Here is a 23,701-nt window from a genome sequence, read left to right as displayed (position 1 = left end):
GGAATCTCATCTCTTCTCTGTCCATCACTTCTCACGGGAGTTATCATTAAATTTTATCCTGAACAAAAGGAAATGCCTGTAATAACAGTCTGATACTTCAATTCACTCAGTAAGACTTCTGATATGAAAAGAGATATCGTGAAAATAAGATAGAGGAAGAAAACGGAAGAGATAAAGCAGCAGCAGTGTCTCCCAGGGTGAGAATGGCATCTTTTTCTTTTATCTTAAAGCAAATCCATAAAACATAAATCTTAATGTGAAAGACAAAACTAGTGTGCAGACACACAATAGAAGCCATTCTTCTTTAATACATGTCTGGGGTACTCGACTAGAACAACAGGCTATTCCAATGTAACATTTTGATGCTTGAAGCTTCCTTATTATATTTTCAGCAGGCTGAATTGTAGACACTTCTTGAATAAAAGTTGAAAAGAGAGTAAGTCTCTGATCTTTCCTACTTGTTAAAGATTCCAAGCTTTTTACAAGTTGAATGTAAATGGCATTGATGTAACTAAAATCTCATCCCCCTCACCCACAACCCCACCCCTAGCAATGATCTCTTTCCCAAACAATAATGTCCTATGGCTTATGGCAATCATTTTCAACTGATCCATTTTATTAAACTTATGGCTATAAAAAGGATGTGGCTATGCAAATAAAAATGTACTCTCCTAAAGACAGTAGGATAAATCGCAAATATCTATAAAACTCCTTGCCTTAGAATAGCAAACAAGGATATATAGATAATCCATAAATATGAATCTGGCTTAAAGAATATGATGGAAAATCTAAGAGCCTTGTTTTCTTTAGGCATAAATTTGTTCAAATGTTATTTGGTTACATAGCTACAAAAAAGAAAGGGAATTTCTTTGTAAGATATTCCAAGTAATTAAATAAAAAAATAACTGTCTATTGTACTTCCAGGAATTTTCTAAGAAATTTTATAAGAAGACATTATTTTTTTATGGATCCACCAACCTAAATAATATTTAAACTCTAACTCTCTCTCTCACACACATATACACATATACCTTTCTAAATGACAGAAATTTTCCTTTTAGTTTTTTATTTACTGGCATGTAAAAAATGTAAATATTGAGTGAAACCTGTCTTACTAGTTTATGACTTACCTGGTAAATGAATAACCTTCAGACAATACACCCCAAAGTACAAGTCAGATGTTGATGTCATTTTCTGACCTGTAAGTCTGTCCAAATATATGCTCAGGGCCCCAGTACACACATATTTGCAAATATTTTATACAACTCATCTTTGAAAAATTATTCAGTCAGCTTCCAGATGTAATTAAGAAAAAAAAGGAACTCTATTTTCTGATAAAAAAGAGAAACACATAGTAGGCAAAACAACTCATGTTAATTTTTATGCTTTGACTCAGTGAGTAAGAATAGCAGCAGCAAGCTTCTCTGTAATGTACACGTATACCAAATGGGAACTCCAAGGCACAGGCATTGAGCTCTCCTTTGTAAACAAAGATAGAAAAGATTGTAATACCAATCTTCACTTCTACTAAAGCAGTGAAACAAAACATTCTATCTGGTCTTACAATTTATTTAATTATGTTTGAAAATTTCATGGAGATTTAAATATTTATCTTGCTCTCCAAACTCCACTATGTCCTTCAATGATTGAAACTCAGCAGTATTTCTACTGCTACTAAGCTAAAAAGAAAAACATTATGTGATTTTTGCTTTTATTCTCACTATTCATACTGACAAAAATCTCTCAAGACTTTCATATGCCATACTGCCCTAGATCAATAGTCGAAGAAAAGAAGAAACACAAGGATCATTCACGCTTACTGCAAGGATCAATGTTTCTTTTTTAAGATTAACCTAGGTGTCCACCCTCTGGCCTAGACAACCCTGTTCTTCTGCCTATTTACCCCTGTGATTAGAAAAACAGGTAGCATCCAAGCTGAATTTAATCTTAAACCAGAAACTTATCACCCTTTTCCACCCTAGGATGGGGAATGTTTCTTCCTAGAGGTTTCCAAATGTCTAGATTTGGGCAGCTAATGTTATAACCCAGTGCAGGTGAGTAGCTGACCAGCAGTATAACCTAGGCATATTAGGACAATGTGGTCCTTTAATTCCTCTCTTGCTTGCAAGCTTCCCTCTAAACAAAACCTCTTATTTAATCCTTCACATGTGATATTTAAATTACATTCCCAGCCTTAACTTCAGTCTAAATATAAAGACAGATAGGATACACAGTGCAACACAAATAAGACAGCTGAGTGTTTCTAATATTATAGGGATAAAATGGCATATTCTGTGACAACAAGGCAATCAACTGAAACTAGAGTTGAAATGAGGAAAAACAGGACTCGGGACAATAATTAATTTGATAGAGTAGGACTTCTGTAATAATAAAAAAAATTCTTGGAGAAATGCAATAAAGAGAAAAGCTTCAATTAGTACATAGAAGGAAATACTGGACTTGAACCAGAACAGCCACAGATGCTCCTTCAGGTGTCATTCATTTGCCCAGAATCTCCCAAATAGGCTTTCCACACTCAGTAAAGGGACAATTTGTCAAATAGTAACAGCTATGTAATGGCTAGGCATTGTGGCCTGCCTTCCACATAGAAAGGGGATTAAAATAAATCTAATGGGATTCTCTTCCTCTCTCCTCAGTTATATCTATATAACTTGCAAACAGATTAATTCTGAGTTCATCTAACCTTCTTTTCTTCCTTATTACCCAATTATTTATTTTTTTTCTTTCATTTGATAAATACATTCTCAGAAATAGATGAATAAATAAATAATAGAAGCAATCACTGCTGACCTTGAAGAAACCTGCCTTGAAGAATAGGTGATACCAAAGACTGGACTCCCTTTACATGAAGATTTTCTTTCATCATAACAAAAGTGTTGGTTATTAGGACAAAGAAACTGAATTAACTTATATTTATATCACATGAGTTAAGACAGCTGACTCTAGAATTGATATGCTTAGAATCCATCCTTCCTGCTCACTTCCAGCTATGTGAAAAAGGATAGATTATCCACAATTCTCTCATTATATGAAATCAGTACCATAACTGAAAAGGTATCCCTACTATAATAGCATATATATGTTCCTGGGAAGGACCTGTATTCTTATATCTAGAATAATAACAAAAACTAAAATAATCATAATTGCAATAAAAATGTTAGCACGGTTATATGTTTTAGTGGTATTTTAGGCATGTATCACGGTTATTGAAATGTGTGTTTCTATTTCAAATAATGGAGAATAACTTGCTACTAATTAGATATGTTTAAACGGATTTAAACTTTTTAGAATGCATACATGTACTAAACATTATATGGTAATACAATTACCATTAACATGTACATTTTTATATTTTTATGAGTCATTTAAAAGTTATTTTAAATTTAAAAAATAGAAAGTAAAAAGAAAAAAATGAAAACTTCATATGTCATCAATCTTTATTAGTCTGTTATTTTATTTCAGACAAATAAATCTGCAGCTCAGTGATCTGTACTCCCAGACTCTCTAGAGAGTTTAACCTATTATCAATGATACTTGTTCATGTAGCCAATCAGGAAGACTTTCACTAAACACAGGTGCACCTATAGATTTTCACATTTTTCCCTTTAAGATCTTCTTACATAGCAAAATTTTTTTTTAATTAGGAAAAACAGCTTTTACAGATTGTGTCAAAACATAAATTTAATGGAAAATAGGTTAAGAATCAATACAGCTTCCTCATAATTCCAACTTCCTTCTCCTACTTACCAATTATACATAAGGTAATTTGTATCAAAAAAGAATTGGTGAGATTTTGTTGGATACTAAAAGCGATAACTCATACAAAGTGCTGATTGTAGTCTCTGATACAGAAAAGAACTTTAAAAATGTGAGTAATGGTTATTGTTGTTGATGTCATAACTCCATTTGGGAAACAAAAAATATTAAAAGCTAAAGCAAAATAAGTCACAGAAGTCTTTACACACCAAATCTACTGTTCCTGTCACAAAGCTATGGTTAACATGTTTGGTCACCACTTAGGTGTGGCAAACAGCCAGAAAAAATTTATATGGACTTAAAATATTTAAATCCAAAATAATTATTATTGGAAGTTAGGAGGGAGGGAAGGATCACTCCCTCTAGATATACTTGTAAAGAGAACCCTCTGTCAAGGTCTTCCTGCATTATATGTCCATGGCCGTGCAGTTCATCCAGGATTGCAGATATCAGAGAGTGACTTCATTCTTTCAATTCTAATCTCAGACAACTTTGAATTTTTTCATCAAATATCAAACTAGATTTAAGTTTTAGCTAGAAGGGATCATAGCCAACAATTACACATTGATACTAGAAGATAATTTTATACTGAATACTTTTTACTCATCCCAGGAGTATTTGAATCTGTTAGGATACATGTATGTGTGTATGTATGTTTGACATACACAAGTACACACATATATACACACATCACACAATATATACATATGATGTATATTATAAAACAAAATATATGTGTGTGTTATAAATTATAATTTCATACTCAGTATTTTCCTGCAGAAATTATTTGCTTCTTTAAATAACAGGCGCATTAATCTCTAAAAATATTGTGAAAGTGGCGTCGGGGAGGAAGGTCCATTGCCTTTCTAATTAACCTAATTCAATGAAGCTGAAAGAGTCTGTTCTACGGAGAGAGCAAGTAATTGACTGATTGGATTCATTCCAAATTCTTAAATTTTTTTTTCTCTGCCTAGAGCCCACTAGTTGGTCCTCTAAACAATTAATTATTCAAAAGTGTATAGCCAATATGGATTCCATTAATTGTCAACTGTTTCTCCATTTACAGCCACATGGAAGAAGGTAACTTACATTACATAACCAAAAGCATCGATTGCTTTTTCTTACTCCCTGCCGACAAAAACAAAGTTTCCAAATGTACTTATTTGATTAAAACAAAACAAAATTTTAAAAAGTGAAAATGTAGGTAATATGTAGTTTTCCAGTGAGATTAATCTGAGAAGAACATTATGTAGTTGGTATTGAGTGATATTTAGATTCAAAGGTCATCAGGCTTAAACAAGAATATTCTTATGCTTAGATCCTTGTTTTTATTGAAACTTCTCAGGATCATTCTGGAAGTAGTCTTTCTTCTTTGATTTTTCACACTTTGTAGTTTACAAAGATAGAAACTGTGTAGTGTGGTTATACATATGCATTTATTATATATAGATTTCTTAGAAAACTTTTGGCAGGAGATTTATCATGCCTCTTTCATGAAGGAAGTAAACACACATTTTGGTTGGATTATAATTTGAATGCTATAAATATACTAATAACATGTAATTCTTGCTAAAGGTGAAAAATGATAAATTGTCAAGTCAATAGCTTAAATGAAAGTTCACAAATATTTTAAGCATGCTGTTTTGCAAAATTATGTTTTCCCTAAAATTAAAATTAAAATGAAAGGCTTTGTTAATGTGAACTTCGTTCATATTTTTTAGGTGAAATATTCTTTTAAAAAATTGTTTATTTATTTATTTTCATGGGCTGGGGGTCAAACCCAGAGCCTCACAGATGCTACATAATAAGTCCTCTATCACAGGTCCTTAACCCACTCAACAATATTTTTAGATTTATTTTTTCTTAATGATAAAATTGATCATGTATATATAAAGCATTTCATAAAATTCCAAGTATAAAGCTTCAGAAATAGAGGATTTTCTTCTTTTTTTCCTTTTTTCCTTTAGGAACTGATATAAATACTTTGATGTTTAGTCAGTTCCTAATATCTATTTTATACTGTGAATTAAGCAAAATGTGTACACAATATGCATATTGGTAAAGAGGTTATATTTTCTTTGCTTATATGTAATGTATCCAATGAAAACTGAATCAAAAACATAGAATTAGGAGAATAGAATTAGAATCTCTGTACAACATTATTGTGTGTTTGTGTGTGTGTGTGTGTGTGTGTGTGTGTGTGTGAGAGAGAGAGAGAGAGAGAGAGAGAGAGAGAGAGAGAGAGAGAAAGGTAATCCTCCACCTCTCTTCATCTCTAGAGTTCAAATGACTTGACCAAGATTTTCTAGTCAGTAAAAGAAGATCCATAAATAAAACTGTGTTCTACTTTCATCACTATTTAGATCTTCTTTCTTCACATCTTGTTATTTCATTGGAAAGGTGCAAACATATTCTTAAAAATGAAAACCTTATTAGTTATGCATTTAGTTCTTTGTAAACTTATATAAAAATCCTGTAGATATGCAAATTGACTGTTTAGAATACATCCTATATAATTTTTCTGAACAAAAGTTAAATGGATTCATATGGAAATGATTCTAAAATAAAATATGGGAGAATAATACAATGTAATTACAAATGACCTAACCCTATAACTAATATCCCCATAAAATAAATAAATAGAGATATAGATAAAGATATAACCTCTGACATTATAGCTTCCACTCATAAAAGAGGATAGTGAATATTAAAGACAGACAAATAATAATGGAGACCATCTTAGGGAGATGATCATCTCTTAGGAGATCATCAATTTAAAAAGTGAACACACTGAGCTAATGTCTCATGGAAAAACCATGCCACCTTCTTTCCACTGTGCAGAGAAAAGAATGCTAAACACAGAAGCTGGGTCATGAGTTTAAAAAACCCAAAAAGTGTTTATGGTGAACAACCTCTTAAGATATATATATATATGATGCCCAACTTCTGGCTTTATGCCATGTGTGACTTCCTTCCCTTGACAATGATAGGACTTATGGCTTTCTTTTCCCAAAAACATATGGCACAGATGACGGGAAGTCTGTGTTTCTTTTTAAGTGATTACATGGTTACATTACATGAGATGCTCTTAGCTCTGTTGTTGAGTCTGTCTCTCTGTCTCTGTCTGTCTGTCTCTCTCTCTTCCTTGATGACTTTGACAAAGCAATCAATGAAATTGGGAGGCACATATGTCAAGGAACTGTGAGCTGCCTTCAGGGATTCAGGATAACTAATCTTCAACTCATAGACAACAAAACATCAAAGTCTTTGGTCTTATAACCACAAGGAACAGATCTGTTCCTACAACCTAAATGACTTAAACTGGATATTTAGTCATGTCTCACATTAGGCTACAACCCTGTCAACACCTTTATCATAATCTTGTGAGGCTCAGCAGAAGACCAGGAGATGCTGTGCCTGAACTCTTGACCAGAAGAAAGTATGAGATAAAAAATGTATGCTGACTGAAGGCACTAAGTTTTCATAATATTGCTATGTAGCAATAGAGAATTAGTACAGGCTTTAAAGTCAAAGATCTATGTTCAAAATCTTGGCGCCACAACATACTAACTCTATAATCTTGGGCAAGTTTCCCAGATTCTTATAATCTGCAATGTGGGCTATTATGAGGAATAAATGATGTATGTTAAGTAGAGGCACAGAGTTACTCAATGAATAATACTTTCCATCCTACTGCCACTGGTCATTTATATAGATTAAAGCATATACAGGAATTATTGATTATTTTTCATTAAATTATAAACATCATACACAGTATTTTATATGTAATATGACTTTATTTACAACTAAAAAGAAATTCAAAACATACATAAAATCTGACAAAAATATAAGACTGTGAACCTGAAAAACACTAAACAGAAAGGAACAACTGGTTATTTATTCATAGCTATCACTGAAAATTTGCCATGAAGCAAAAGGCCATTTTTTTTCCAGACAAAGCAAAAGTGAACAGCCTAATATCAAAGACGTTCATATTATAGAGGTCTAAATTCTTATTAGTATTTGCTTACGGTATCAGCTGGACCAACCAATAATGATAGACTAAATACAATTAAGTGAACAACAACAAATCCAATTCATAGGCCCATGAAAATGACAAAGGTTCATGTCCTCAGAAGATCACAAGATTTTATTATTTTCATACCATCAAATTGATGCAGAGGAAAAATTTTAAAATGACCTCACCATTTTTTTTCCTACTTGATGGCTATAGAAAGGTGGTTTAAGAAGGATTCTGACCCTCAATTCTCCTCCATCATTGGAAATAGGCCAGTTATGTAACAAAATAAAACAAACGAACAAACAAAAAACAAATCTCAGGATGAAATAAAAGAAAACATTGTTGAAGGAACTATTTTAAGATGTGTATATGATATTGATTGATTCCAAAATATGGAAGTCAAAAACCCTACTGGATGAAGAGGCTCAACCTCTTAACCTTTGTCTCCATTAGAATTAATTAGAAACTTCAAATGCTGGCTACTTTAGTTCTGGAATCAATAAACTAAAATCTCTAGCAAGATCCCAATTTTTTTTCACTGAAAATCTGTTCACTGAAAAACTTCACTTGTAAGTGTGAATTCACTTTCTTTAGTGAAAAATCACCTGGAGGAAGTTGTTATTGTTGTTAGAAATGTAATTTAAAATACAAGATTTGATTTAACCTCTAGACAGTATTTCATTTGGACATGGTAATGGCTAGCCTATATTCCCAGCTTTTGGGGAACTTGTAGAAGGAGGATCATAAATTTGAAGCCAACCTGGGCAACACAGTGAGACTCTTGTCTCAAACTAAAAAGGACTGGGTAGCTCAGAGGTAGCCTATTATGCTATCTAGAATGCACAAAGCCCTAGGTTTAATCCCCAATATTGCAAAAAGGAAAAAAAGTAAACTGACAAACAAACAAACAACAGACTATTTCAAAATTTTAAAAAATTTAATTTAGCAAGTTGATAAATGTGATTGATTAAATTGAAAGTTGTGGTCAAATACTACAAACTTTGGATTAGAGCTAAGCCAAAATAAACTTCTTTTCCATATAACTTTAACCAAAAAAAAAAAAAAGATAGTGAAATAAGTCTGTTAAGTATGTTAGTTTACCTTTTCAGAATTTTGAAGAGTTTGTAATTTAAACTGTTTACAGGAGTCTAATTATTAAAAAATGTACATAGAGTAAACAGAGTAGAAGAATTAAATTTGTTCAATTTATGAGTTAATAGAACATTAATCACAGAATAAATATAAGTGTTTTTTATTATTTTAAAATTTTTTATTTGTTTTAATTAGCTAGACATGACAATAGAATGCATTTATGCACATTGATAAACATAGATGGGATATAATTTCTCATTTTTCTGAGTATACATGTTGCAGGATCATATTGGTCATGTAGTCTCATATATACATACAGTAATAATGTCTGTTTCATTCTACTATTTTTCCTATTCTCACATCCCATCTCCTCCCCTCCCATCACTTCCTGCTTCCTAATCTATGGTAGTGCTATTCATCCCTAGTGCCCCACCCCCCCTTATTGTGAATTAGCATCTGAATATTAGAGAAAACATTCGGCCTTTGATTTTGTGGGATTCGTTTATTTCGCTTAGCATGATATTCTCAAACTCCAACCAATTATGGCAAATGCCATAATTTCACTCTTCTTTAAAGCTGAGTAGTATTCCACTGAGTATATACACCACATATTCTTTATCCATTCATCTATTGAGGAATATCTAGGTTGGTTCCATAGTCTAACTATTGTGAATTGAGCTGCTATAAACATTGATGTATAGTATGCTAATTTTCAGTCCTTTGGGGTATAAACCAAGAAGTGGGATAGCTGGGTCAAAAGGTGGTTCCATTCCCAATTTTCTGAGGAATCTACATACCACTTTCTGTACTGGTTGCACCAATTTTCAGTCCCATCAGCAATGTATGAGTGTACCTTTTTCACCACATCCTCACCAACATTTATTGTTGCCTGAATTCGAACAGGATGATTGCCATTCTGACAGGAGTGAGATGAAATTTTAGAGTAGTTTTGATTCGCATTTCTCTAATTGCTAGAGATGTAGAACAGTTATTCATATATTTGTGGATCCATTGCATTTCTTCTTCTGTGAAGTGTCTGTTCAGTTCTTTAGCCCATTTATTGATTGGGTCATTTTCTTTTTTGGTGTTAAGTTTTTTGAGTTCTTAACATATCCTAGAGATTAATGCTTTATCAGAAGTGCATGTGGTAAAGATTTTCTCCTAATCTGTAGGCTCTCTCCTCACTTTATTGTTTCCTTTGCTCAGAAAAAGCTTTTTAATTTGAATTCATCCTATTTATTAATTCTTGATTTTACTACTTGAGCTTTAGGAGTCTTAAGGACCTTTTCTTTATTTTTCAAATTTCCTACATTTACAACAAGAATGACAAGATTTATAACTCGAACTTCCTGTCAATCATAATTTTGATTTTAATTGTATTACTTAATATTATTTAATTGTATTTTTAATATTATTTAAAATATAAGCAACATTCCAAGCACAGACATCCACATGTTAAGAAAATAAATAAAAGCACTTCACTTACTTTAGGATCACTAAGAGAATGAAATAAGAGAAGGCATGTAAAAATGAAAGCAGTTGAAGAGACATCTGCATCCTGTGTCATTTCAGTCCTAGTCACAATAACCAAGAAACAGAAACAAACTAAGTTCTCATCATATGATGAATGGTTCAGGAAAAGAAGTTATCTATTCACCAGGGGATACTACTCAGCCATAAAAACCGAATAGAGTTCTGTCACTTGCAACAACATGCATGAAACTAGAGACCACTTTGTTAAGAGAATAAGCCAGGTGCAGAATAGTGAGTATTTGTGATCTCATTCATATGTGAAATCTAAAGGAGTTGATCTTATAGAAATTGAGAGCAGACTGGAAATTACCAGAGGCTTGGAGAGGTGTGAGGATGTGGAGATAGATGGAAAGATGGGAAAAAGCTGATCAATGAGTACTAATTTATGGTTAGATAGAAGCAAGAATTTTGGTGTGCTATTTCAAAGTAGAGTAACTAGAGATACCTAAAAATAATGTACTATATATTTTAAAAAGTTAGAAGGATTAAAAAGAGAGGGGAAAGGAAAAAAAAAAGACTACAAAAAATCTGATTAAATGACTGATTCGAAACTTTATATTCTAAAAACCTCTCTGGTGACTTAGTCTTTATCTTGTTGGTTGACATTATAAAACATGAAAGTGTATTTTTAACCTGTTTAATTCTACCAAAGTTATATTGTTAAGTAGTGAAGCTGACAATTCAGCTTTTGTATTCTAAAATTAAAAAAAAAAATTATCTAATTTTTTTTTTTGTTTTCTGAAATCATTTTCTGATGATTGAAAAGCAAATCTGGAATTAAAAATGGTGGTTCCTATAGAGTAACTATAAGCAACTTTTACACGTCATGTCAGAGTTTTTGTGTGTTCTGGGGATTGAACCCAGGGCCTTGTGCATGTGAGGCAAGTACTCTACCAACTGAGCTATATCCCCAGACCCTGTTGTTTTGTTTTATGATTGAAGAAAATACTTGATACTTTTTAAAGTATGTGCTCTATGATACTATATGGCATGGGTGAGCATTTGAGCTTGAAAAGGAAAAGAAAAAACAAAATGTAAGTTCTCACAGTATTGTTTATCACTCTGTATTTTCCAGTATTAAAATAGGAGGCTTTTATTTATTTATTTTACACATATGAAAGAGTCCAAAAAATCTTCATTAGTTTCAGGATGCTAGGGTACTGGTAAGCTATCTACTCATAGGGAAGAGAATTTCAGGGATGGGATACTGTCACTCATCTGGCCCCAGGTCACATCTGCTGGAGCTGCACACTACTCTGGCCCAGGGAGCCTGATCCTTCTATTTCATCCTGCACTTTGTCTGCCACTGAGACAGAGTTGCATCTCTCATAGTCCACAACTCAGATGCTCCTTCACTATTGCCTTCATAGAATCTAGAGCTACGAGAAAGATGTGAATGATGCAGGTCATAGGGATTTATTTATTATCTGACTTGTTCCACTCATAAAGGAAATAATCTTCCTTCATATTGCTCTAGCTCTAGAGCCTTGGAAATCCCTGATTCATAGTGGACTCTCAAATGTTGGGAAAGTAAGTAAATCATATACTATTTACTAACTTCATAAAAAATTGGGGTGGATTTATTTTTCAGGAATAGATCTATGAGCATATCTTGCAACAACTTCACTTATTTGCTATGATTTTTGAGTTTCTACTTGAACCAACACTAAGTTTTATATTCTAGGAAGCAGGATAGGACATAATGTAGTCCTACCAATTTTTCTTTAATTTCATATTTAATTTGTATATAAGGTTCTTAAAACATTTTACTTTCTACAGTATACTGAAGCAATATACTTTTCAGTACCTTTAGAATTCTTATTGGTCATAAATCTAAAATTAAACCTAATTTCTCACCTCTAAAATTAGTCAAAGAAACAAATACTCTAAGCAATAAGACAATGTTCTTCAATTAAAAAAAATAGGTCAACAGTAAAGTCTGAGGGTCTTGTGACTATCATAAATGTCATCTGGAAATACATTGTAAAAATATTTTATTGCAATAGCTAATTTGCCTCTGGAAATAATTAACTGAAGGACATTCTGAATAAATATTTTGTGCTTAAACAGTGTTTGCTTCTTTATATAAAGATGGATAAGTATTAACACAGCAAATTTTGTCATTTTTCTCTCACAGTGTCTGTAATAGAAAAATAGATAGGCTTAAATTTGATCATTGAGAACCATAATATACACAAATAATAAGTTTTCTAATAGGCTCATCATATAAGTTGAAACACCTAAATGAATTTCACTAATTGAAGTTTACAAATGAAATAAACTCTCTAAATCTTATTCCTTTTCCATAGTACAGGTTATTCCTTTTTTAAAAAAAATCAAATTAAATAAGCTTATTCAAGATATTTTTTAGAAATTATTTTATTCACTTGATTTCTAAAGTGATGAAAGTGAGAAGTTTTTTATACATTGAAGAACCTAATTTAAGGACTTAACATAGAGCATTTTTTTCAGAAATGTTTTATTATTTCCACTGTGCAAGTCTTTCATCTCCCTGGTTAAATTAATTGGTAAGAATTTTATTTGTTTTGATGTTTTTGCAAATTGAGTTGTTTACATATTTTTTCAATTGTTCATTATTAGTGTATAGAACTTCATCTGATTTTTATATTTTGGTGCTGTAGTCTGCTTTTCTTTTTTTTTTTTTTTGTCTCTGTGACCAAAAGACCTGACAAGAACAATTAGATGAAGAAAAGATTTTGGTTTCAGGGATCTCAGTCTATAGATAGCTCACTCCATTCCCCAGGGCCTGAGGTGAGGCAGTACATCATGTTAGAAAGTTGTGGCAGAGGAAAACACCTGGGAACTTTGTACCAGGAAGCAAAGAAAAGCTGCACTCAACAAGACAGATATATTTCAAAGGCATGCTCCAGGGACCCACCTCCTCCAGCCACCTCCTACCACCTAGTTAATTCTTATTAGGGGATTAATACACTGATTAGGTTAAAACTCTCATAACCTAATAATTTCACCTCTCTACTTTCTTGTATTTTTTCACACATGACCTTTTGGGGGATACTTCATATCTAAACCATAAGAGTTGGCTTTGTATGCTTTCACTGTGCTGAACTCAGTTATTAGTTCTAAGAGTTTTTTTTTTTTTTTTTAGTGTGTGTGTGTGTGTGTGTGCGGAATCTTTATGGTTTTCTAAATATGTTGAATTTAAGGGAGAGGGAGGTTATTCAACTTTATCCAATATTGATAGTATTCTTATCAACTTTATAGAATATTAATTCAATATTAGACAGAAAACTACCAGAAAATAATTGTCTACTTTCTACATATGGGTTATTACCACTATGCTTTTGACATCAGTGTGTAAAACATACAGATAATTTCTAAAATTCAACAATAAGGAACATAATATTATTCAAAAATGGATAAAACACTTGAATAGACATTCTCCAAAAGAGATACACAAAGGGCCAATAAACACAAGAAAAGATATTGAATGTTACTACTCATTAGAGAAAATCAATAAGAATTGCAATTAGATACCATCTCACACCCATTATAATGAATATTACAAGAAAAAATAAAATAGAAAATGCCAAGTGTGGGTGAGGATCTGGAAAAATTGGAAATTTGTATACTGTCAGTGGGAACACAAAATGATGTGGCCTAAAATTATAGTTAGATGTGAAGTATAAATTCAAGAGATCTATTGTTCAACATGGTGAGTATTGTTAATAGCAATATATGAGGGGGCTGGGGCTATAGCTCAGTGGTAGAGTGCTTGTCTGGTTTTTTTGAGGCACTGGGTTCCATCCTTAGTATTGCTTGGATATGGGCAAATGAAATAAAGGTATGCTGTCCATCTATAACTATACAAAACAACAACAACAACAATCACATATGACAGACTTGAAACTTACCAAGAGAATGGATTTTAAGTGTTTTTACCAAACACAAAGAGTATTCAATGTAATTAAATTGTTAGTATGCTTGATTTAGCTATTACCATTTATATTCAATAAAAATTGTGTTGTACACCATGAATTACACAATTTTTATCAAGTGGCATTTAAAAATAAAAACTAAAATTAAGTAAAAGTATGAATCACTGTGGAAAATTGTATGCCATTTCCTTTAACAATTAAAAATAGAATACATACAATTTCATTTGTGTACAAATATACACACACACTCACACATACACACACACACAATACTTGAGATCAGAACCTTAAAGAGGTATTTATACACTCATCTTTGTAGAAGCATCATTCACAATAGCTAAAATGCAGAAACAACTGAAGCATCCCCTCAAGGATAAGTGGATAAGCAAAATGTAATATATACATATATAGAAGGAATGAAACCCTGACCTACGGTACAACATGGATGAAGTTATGCTGAGTTAAATAATCTTGTCACACACACACACACAAAAAAAAAAACCAAAAAACAAAAAACAAATACTGTACTGTTCCTCTTATGTGAGGTAAATACTGTAGTCAGAATCAGAGAGAAACAAAATAAAATGATGGTTTCCAGTGTCTCAGCAAAGGAATAATGGGAAATTACTGTTTAACAGGTAAAGACTGTTTTTCAAGGTGGAGAGAGTTCTGGATATGGATAGTGGTAATGGTTGCTCAACAATACGAGTATACATGAAGGCTCTGAATGTCACACCCACAATATTTATGATAATAAACTATATGCTATGTATATTTTATCATTGTTTTGCCTTAAAATAAATCCTTGTGTTGGAAATAATGTTGTCATCCATATATTGCTAAAAAGCACCAAAAAAGACACTCTCAGCACATGAATGTTGAATAAGATAGAAGCTGTGAAGACAGCTTCCATACAGAAACATATGTATTCCTATGAGGACAATGTATTTTTCCTCCATGATAAAGGACAGTCTAAAGCCACTAGGAAGCCAGCTGGTTCCCATGGGAACAATACAATTTTAGTGATTCAAATTTGGTCTCTGTTGCTGGCATAGTGAGTAGTCAGAAACAGGTAGTAAGGTCAATGTTAGTAAGGCTGTCTTGTTCAGCCTAAAAATTATGCCCATCCCTGTCACTACAATTACTTTATATATAATGTCATTTCCTTATTCCTATTGGGATCAGGATAGCCATTCCATTATAGTATCCCTCACTACCATCCCTAATCTGCAGAGAACAGCATAAATTTGAAGAACTCTGCATGAAAATGAAAATACTTGCTAAATCTTGTTGCAGTATGTGTTCTCTGGCCACCCTTGAAGGTATGATAGGAAATGGTTTATCAAGTTATACATAAAAAGAAACCCATTCCACATTTCCATCACCCTGAGCCTTCAAACTTCTCTAAAGTAGTGCTTCTACACTTTAACATATGAATCACCTAGGGATCTTTTTAGAATTACAAATTCTGCTTTAGTAAATATAGATGGAGCCTTCTTGTTGATGACATTGACATTGCTTCTAGTTGACACTGCTTCTCTGCACACGTCACTTTATGCAATTAGGCTTTATAGCAATATCTCTAATAAATGTGGTCCCTAGACAGAAGAAATAGCTTCAATTGGGAGCTTGTTAGAAATTCATATTTTTTATTTTGCTCACCTTATAATACTGAATTAGAAACTCATAGGGTGGGTCCAGAAACCTGGTTTAACAACTCGTCTATGTGATTCTGATGCTTGCTAAAGTTTGAGAACCTTATTTTGTAACATGCTGGGAAAGCTCAGGCAGTCTTGACCTCATTAACCATAAGCTACTATGAAGACCTAGGTTCAATTAGCCAATCTAGCAGTCTATGAATACCATTGTTCAGGGTGTTATCAATATATTACACTCTGAATCCAGGGTAAATGCACTCATGAAAAGAAATTCAGCCTAAGCAAGTTTTATATTTCATATTTCATTTTCTACTATAATTCACTCCTGTACCTGTTCTCAAGCTCAGTTCCAACAGAGTTTAACATCTTATATTTATATTGGTATATAGGCTATCATGTTTTGAAACAGCTTATATTTCCATCTGGGCTGGGAGCTTACATTTGTTATGGGACTATATGGCAATAAGAGATGGTAAAGAGGAGGCACCATAAGCTTGTGAGCAAATTGTCTGAGTTCAGTTAGTTTAAGATTCTTAAGCAGAGGTGTATTATTTAGAGCCTAGAGAAAGAGATAAGTCTACCTTTAGTGTCCAGAGAGGTTCACAATGTTCTTTTTCTATCTCCTATCTCAATGTCTCCCTCTTTCCCAATACTATTTTTCAATGCCATTTATTTGGCTTAAGAAACCTGAAAAGGTTGAGAATTCACATGGCCCTGCATCTCTGAAACTACATTTACAGAAAGATGCAGGATTCCTTCAATGCTACCATGGAAACTTTGGACTCTCCGTGTGCATTCTTATTGTATTTTGTAGCTGCTAATTTCAGAATTTCCTTATGTACGTTTTCTAGGGTTGTCAGGGGAAACCAAATATAATCATAATTACTACAGTAGTCATAGTGATTAAATACTTCACCCATTTGATCGTCCAATACTCTACACCTGCACTTCATCTCATGTTACCACAGGCACTAATTTGAGTAATTGTGAGCTCTGCTTGGCACAGATTAGCTGTATGCCATTTGGATTACCTACCCTCAGGAAAGAAGTTTGTCTCTGGCTTCTCAAATATACACAATACAATCCAAGAATCTCATTGTGATTTTTTCTTTCTTTTTTTCCCTGCTTTTGGAGACCAGTCAAGCACCAATTATAGAAGTAATGTTGTGTGAGCAAGAAAGTGTCAACCTCAAATCAGGATAATCTTATATAGTTTCAGCAAATCAATGCTTAACAGAGATGTGGATAGGGTATAGAAAAATTATGTGTAGTAATGTAACCACAATGAAAAAAAAAAAACAAGGAATACATAAGAAAATGGTCTTTGGGAAAAACAAAACAGAATACTAAAGGACATCACATAATAACAGCCACATTTATAGAACAAGGTGGCCATCTTGAAGAGAGAACCTATGGACAAGGGCCAAGGCCCTACAGGTCTAGTTCGCACTCTCCTTTCTCTCTTCATCTTATTCTTACTTTGCCCTTTGGTGGAAGTCAACAAAAAGACAGAAATGTCAAGAGCTTACTAATACAACACAGGACAGATAGAGATATGATATTCAGGAAAAACAGACTGCATCTACACACTGATCTACCTCATATCAACACATTCCCTAGTGACTTGGTCTTGGTAATACATTATGGAACATGAATTCAGGTGTGAAGGAGGAGAAATTTTGGAAAGAATATTGGAGTGATTGGCTTAGGATAATAAGAGTCATAGAGGATGAGGCATGGTAATGTGGTATTTGATATCATTTAGTTGTTCTTTGGCCTGTGTAAAGTAATATTATTATCTAATTTGCAATATAATATAGGTACTTGATTTCTATCTCTCTTTATCCTCTTTATCATATCTGCAAACATACTTTAAACCTAGCTTAAGAAAAACAATTTATTAGTTTCTATAAATAAAGAGTCAACACACTGAGCTACAAAAGGCTAGACATGTAAGTCTGGGTTATCAAGAATATTTGGAAGATGAAATCTTATATTCTAACATGCCTTAAACATCATATACCTCATATTATTTCATAAAAATATACAACAGTGCATCAATTTTTTTTGCACTGCTATTCAATATTTAAATATTCACAAAGTACTCGTGGGCTACTGTTAAAATCGCCTGTTTATTCCCCTATGAATGACATTGAGCATCTTAAATTGACTAACAATTAGAAATATTCCAGATGACAATGACCTCAGAAGTCTATAAACTGATCTTTTTGAAGAATAAGTTACTTATAGCCTACTTTGGACCAAATTAGATTGGCCTATTACTTGTAGGATGCTCTTTTCTCTCAGCTCTTAAATCCCTACACATCTTTGTGTGGCACATCTTTGTGTGTAAAGTTCTCTTGCTCTATAGAGGTGATGAGGAAGGACATGAATCTAATGAAACACATTCAAAACAGAATGTTCATTAGATGCCATGACTATATTAGTCATTGGAAAAAACTCTCTTCACAGAAAACTCATCAAAAGAATTGCTCATACTGTTCTCCACTTCCTCACCTTCCTGTCCACTATGTGCTATTGGACACATGCTGGTGAGGCTTTCACATCAACAGCCCACCAAAAAGGCTCTTGTCTCGGTTACAAATGATCTCTGTGTTGAGAAACTCTGCAGCTAGTTCTTCATTTACAGCTTGATCCATCAGCCACATTTCATTAATCACTCTCTTCTTCATAAACCTCTGTTCACTTTGCTGAAAACCATACACTTTGGCCTTACTTCTACTTCATGGTATGCTTCCTTTATGTATCCAAAGTGAAAAAAAAAATCCTTGTATCCATGATTTCCTTTTTTTTATATCATCTTTCCTTTTGATTTTCTTATTCAGTCTCATTTATGCTCTTGAATTATGATTCCCAAATTTAAATCTCCCATCCAGTACTTATCTTGGACAGAAACCTCACATCCTGTCTCCTCCACATCTCTACTCATTTATCTAGTAAACAAATTAAATTGAGATTTGATTAAAATTACTTGAATTTCTAGATTTCTCTGTACATTTCTATATCTCGTCCTTTTGTTTTATCCTCATAGCAATTAAATGAATCTCCATGTTTCCAATTTCACAGGTAGAAATATTTTTATTCATAATTGACTCATTTTCTCTAAAGTCATATATAAACTGAGAGACAATCATATACAGAATGTATTCTGAATTATATTTTTTTCACTATTTTTATTGTTAACAAGTTGGTCTTTGCAAACATTATATTTTGCCTGCTCTACTTCAATAAATTTCTAAATGGTCTTCTTGTTTAAGAACTTACTCTACCTGGTCCATTTTCAACACAACAGTTTATTATTCTTCTGAAATAGAAGTCAGCTCAAAATTCTCAAATGCCTCCCAATCTTCAAAAAAAAAAAAAAACATAACAAATCCTTATATTGTTTCAAAATGCCTAGTTTTTATTTCCATTTGCCTAGCATTTTGATTTCATTCTTTTAGTCACTAGCCAACAGTTAATGACTTAAACACATGAACCACTTTCCCTATTTTGCCCCTACATTTTGTGTCTTATATAATAAAACTTCCCTCCCCTTAGTGTCTTCTGGTTTGTACCCTAATATGATTTTCTTGATGAAGACTTCTCTAACCATAATTTAATTATCTACCACACTACATACAACATCTTGATTTTTTTTTCACTTACTCAAACAGGTAAGCCACCTCCACAATAAATACCTGTGATAAATTCCTTTATGATCCATTGTGTTAGGTTATTTTTTTAATTGCTGTAATCAACTACTAAAATACCTTACAATTTAGAGGAAGAAAGATTTATTTTGGTTTATAGCTTCAGAGGTTTCAGTCCATGGTCAGCTGGTTCCAAGGCAGAAACATCATGGTAGAAGCATATGGCAGAGGAAACACACATACATACAGAGAGAAAGGGTGGATAGAGAAAGAGGAAGGGAAAGGAGCTATCAACAAGATATATTTCCCAAAGGCATGCCCCAGGGACACAATCATTTTCACTAGGTCCCAATTTCCACAACTTCTGATACCTTCCAGTGTTCCATTCAGCTAAAAGTTGATTAATCTACTGATGAGGTCAGAGCCCTCATGATCCAAACCCTTCATTAGATCCCTAACTTTGAACACTGTTGAATGGGGGAACCAAACCTTGAGCAAATGAGCCTTTATGGGGGCTTCCCACATCCAAACCATAAGATCCATAAAAAAACTATAGTTCTCTTAAGTGAGAGATTTATTTTGAATCCATAAACATTTTGAAATTTTTAGCTGAAAATGTCTTTTTCTTTTTACTGGCTAATATAAAACAGATTTTTGGAACATATCTCATTGCTACTGAGAGAACAGTTACCATAATATGAATGTAAGCCTCAGGTACTACCCATGTGAGCCCATATTTAATTTTTTTTATATCACAACTTTTATGTATTCTATTATAAAACATTTTTACATAACAATATTATCCAGAAGATTAGGTATGTTATGAATACACGAGTACAATTAGACATATATTTCTTGCTGTTGTTTTGTTGTTGTTCTTGTGATTTTGACATTAGATATGTAAGTAGACTTGACAGAAAAGCAAAATCATGAGCCTGGGAATATAGCTTAGCAGTAGAGCACCTACTAGTATGTGTGAAGCCCCGGATTGAAGCCCAAGTACCAAGGGGAAAAAAAGAAGCAGAACTACAAGAAAATGAAAAGAGCTGTTAACCAATTTTTTTTTTCCCCAACCAGCTGACACAATCTTATACCTAGGTTCAGACTGAAGAAAAATTCTTGAACTTGTGTATCAGAAGGCATAAATATGAGTGTGTGTGTGTGTGTGTGTGTACGTGCACACATATATGGGGAAACCATTCTGAGTTTTGAAAAAATTAATGTGCAGATACATATTCTATATGCACATATTCATATGCATGTTATGTTTTGGATCTGAATTGTCTCTGGAAGGCTCATTCTTGAGAGCTCAATATCTGATACAGCAGTATTCAGAAATGAATACTGGATCATGGGAAGTGACTAGATCAAGAAGTCTCTGTCCTCATCAGTAGATTAATTCAGACAGCTGAATGGGAGAACAAGCCTAGCTGAAGGGAATGGTTCCTCAGGGAATTTTACATTTTAATCAGCCACTTGCATTTCTCTCTCTCTCTCTCTCTCTCTCTCTCTCTCTCTCTCTCTCTCTCTCTCTCTCTCTCTCTCCCCCTGTATTCCTCCCTCCCCGTCCTTCCTTCTCTCTCAGCTTCCCAGCTTCCTTGGCTGAGTAGCTTTCCTATATATTGCCCTTCTGCCATGATGTTCCGTCTCATCTCAATTCCAAAGCAATGAATCTGGATGACCATAGGCTAAAGCCTCTGAAACTAAGCCACAATAATTTTTTCCTCTTTTAAGTAGTTTTCCTCGGTTATTTTGGTCACAGAGATGAAAAAATGACTTCTATAAATAGTTTTTCTTGTATACAATGCAGAATTCACAATGGTCTGAGTTTACTAATGATTAATGGTTGTATCCCACATTTTCACAGTTATCCAGCAGCTTCCATTTTATCCAGCATGTTTCAATAATTGTGGAATCATCTGGGCACATAGCCCAGCATGTAGCAAAGTTCTATCATAAAATTTTGGACTCGAGCCCCAGAAGGGCTAGCTCATTTCCATATGGCTGCAGTTTAAATATAAAGTTCATATTTCCTTCTCTTGAAGAAACTTATCCTCAAAGAAAGGAAACAAAATCCAACAATCACAGCAATTTGTAAGTGTAGAGATGTGATAGCATTAGGTAGTGAAGATAAGAAGGAGAGAGGAGGTTTCAGATTATAAGTTTTGTAGTTCTTTTGAGCTGGACATATCCATCTGATATCTCTGTATCTGTCCATGAAGAGTCTTATTTTAACTTAGGCATATCTGTGTTTGTATATTCCAAAGAAAGTGTTTTAAGAATTATGAAATGATTACAAAAGTACTACTTTTATAATGTGTATTAAGGTGGTGGTTGTCTATTTGTAAGCATGCTTGGTAAATCTCTTTGCAAATTCATTTATATAATGCAGTATGTCCATTAATGATTAGATGAAGGAGAAAAGTCACTAACGTGACTGAGAGAAGGACATTCATCTAAATGACTTTTCTTTATTAGCTTTACTTATAGGAGGATTAGAAATTATTCAAAAAGAAGAAAGGCAAAGCTGCTACTAAATGCTATTCACACTATACCTAGATTACGTTCCTTACCCTCAGACTATGAAGGTCATGCTTGAACAGTAATTTCAATATAACAGAAGACTAGAAAACTGTAGAGCAGATGTTGAGAATTACTTCTACATGATAACTGCTATTCTCTCATTAACTTTGGTTCTAGTCAATGATAATCATACCCATATTATTACTGAATTTTACATATTTCCCTTACCTCCTGTCTTAACATTTGAGGCTTACATTGAACACCATGGCTACTGTTGCAATTTAGAGTTCATCACTAGGTCTCTGCACCCTGATTCTTTCATTCCATTCCATTCTTTCACCACAATTCTTTTACTTTTAACTTAAAAAAAACTTATCCAATAATATAAAAATGCAATGTCAAAAATATTAAGTTCCTTCAATCTAAGCTATAAATTTATGCATTGAATGTTTTAAGTGTACCACATTAACAGGACTTGGGTGCTACAGTTGACATCCAGACAAGTGCATAAATACATATTGCAAGAGAGGGAGAAGGAGCATGCTGACAAATGAAGGGAAAAAAAAAAACCCTTTTTTTCATAGCAAAGAAATATTATGAGATGTAAGTGTCAGTGTGGATGGCAATGTGGCTAAGTCCATAAAAAGACATGATTGGAGTTCTCATTTTCTTAAAATAATAGTGGATATTCATGGACATTTTACCAACCTCACCATCACCCCCAAAGTTTTGAGTAAGCAGAACAGCAGCAGGGGGGAAATAGTCTGCAAGAGTTAACCACTCAACAAAAATTTTACTCTTCTCTAGTTCTATAATCTCACATGTTCGCCAAATTGACACTTTTTAACTCCCAACCCCCCCAGAAAAAAGATGGCACACAACATATGAAGACAATTATCTTGTTCCTGGGTCTTTATGAAATATAATGAGATTCTCATAAAAAAATTTATAGTGCTGTGCCGCAGTCTGGCTGGGCACAAAATCACGAGCCACTCAAGCAGGAACAAACTTTATTATTTTTTGAAACTGCCGCCAATGTCCGGTATGCACCCGGGAAGATTTTTTCCACCCACGCGGCCTCCTCCCGGACCCGCAGAGAGAGGTCCTCCCCCGGAACTCCCTCCTACTGTACTTCCCCAACCAATGGGAACTCTCCAGGAGTGGCCTAGGTGAACAGCAGGAGTCCAATATCCATATGAATGCAAATCTTAACATAATCATATCATCTCAATGGCTAGCTGGCGTCACCTTTCGACCAAAAATGCCATGCATCATATACTTGGCTCTTAGCAGTGCTGCAAAATGGAAAAGCTGGTAATCCTTATAGGAGTATGGTTAAGGCAAGCACATAATAATTCTTAATCTTCAATATGTGACTGAAAATTCTTAATTTTCTTCAAGTTTTGAAAACATTTTAACTGATAATTTAAGATGGCTGGTTCATTTGTACCTTGGTGTCTCCCATATATAAACAAAAAATTCTTTTTTAATTAGTTTTTTTTTCAGTTATTAATGACAATAGAATTC

The 23,701-nt window shown here is 33.4% G+C and overlaps 1 protein-coding gene across 3 annotated transcripts in view; it reads right to left on the bottom strand.

Moving 5' to 3' along the window:
* Pcdh15 (protocadherin related 15) overlaps positions 1 to 23,701 on the bottom strand; it is a 1,685,700-nt gene that overhangs the window by 502,533 nt on the left and 1,159,466 nt on the right. The window lies entirely within an intron of this gene.

Source organism: Marmota monax, unplaced genomic scaffold (genome assembly GCF_021218885.2).
Source record: "Marmota monax isolate L192 unplaced genomic scaffold, Marmota_monax_Labrador192_F-V1.1 WCK01_AAM20220418_F8-fsc00019, whole genome shotgun sequence".
NCBI lineage: Eukaryota > Metazoa > Chordata > Mammalia > Rodentia > Sciuridae > Marmota > Marmota monax.
This window is presented reverse-complemented; position numbering and strand designations above follow the sequence as displayed.